Raw genomic sequence first — 1,063 nt, forward strand, 5'->3', positions numbered from 1 at the left:
CGCAGTTAGTCAGCAGACCTTGACCCAGCCGCAAACTCTGTAAGTCACGATACAAGTTGGAGGTTTCGCATGCTTCGCAAACCTAAAACCTTATTGGCACTCATGGAGTGATTCGCCTTGTAAGAAGAAGAAAAGAAGGTGGCGTAGCGTAGAGCGGACCCACAACAAAGCGACATAACCTGGTCGCGAAACCCTTCCAAATAGAGGCTTTGGAGCTGTTATCGGATATATTTCTATTGATTGTACGCTAGAACAGATTTAAAAGTAATTTGAAAGACATTATTTGGAATATTAACGCAATTCTAAGATTCATCTTTCTGCTTTGTTGTGGGTCCGCGCTACGCTACGCCACCATCTTCTTTTCTTCTTCTTACTAGGCGAATCGCTCAATGAGAATCCAAGGGGGTATAATCAAATCTGCAAGGGTGCATTTAGCCTATGGTGAGGCGTGAGGCGGTTCCGGCCGAGCCGGCGTGGGGTGAGGACGCCTTCACGTCGCTCCGTCTTCTGCTTCGCATTTTGTTTAATCGCAGCTTTCCGAGTCGAATTTAGTACCAGTGAATCGGCGTTGTGCCCGCGAGTGTCTGTGCAAAGTGCTGTGTCGATCGTTTGTGGTATTCGCGAGTTATCAGTGATTTTCCGTTTCGCCCTTGTCCCACACGCTGGGCGTCATCTGGAGTGCGCAGCTGAGGGGTGAGGGGCCCGGCGGGCGGGGCCCGCCCAACGAGCCCCAAAATTTTACGGAACGGCGGCGCAGCTCAGCAACCCCGCCGCAGCAGCCCCTTTGGAAACTGGATTGCAGTGTTTCAGCGTTCAGTGTAGTGTCCAAGTGAGTAGTGCAGCGTCCAAGTCGTCACAGCAGCGTCCCGGTGGCCATCCTATCGTCCACATCTGCAGTGCAGGAGCTGCTCAAGTGTCTTGACGCGCAGCTCTTAGCGCCCGGGGTGCCCTGGTGCAGTGTGCGAGAAGGTGTGGTGTCCAATAGTGCCCCTTCCCTACCTGCGTTGAGCCCGTGCTACCCGGTACCAGCGGTTTGGCCTTCCCTCTGACGTCACTGGTGCTG

Source organism: Frankliniella occidentalis, unplaced genomic scaffold, assembly GCF_000697945.3.
Source record: "Frankliniella occidentalis isolate FOCC.00 unplaced genomic scaffold, Focc_3.1 Scaffold113, whole genome shotgun sequence".
In the NCBI taxonomy this organism is placed as follows: domain Eukaryota; kingdom Metazoa; phylum Arthropoda; class Insecta; order Thysanoptera; family Thripidae; genus Frankliniella; species Frankliniella occidentalis.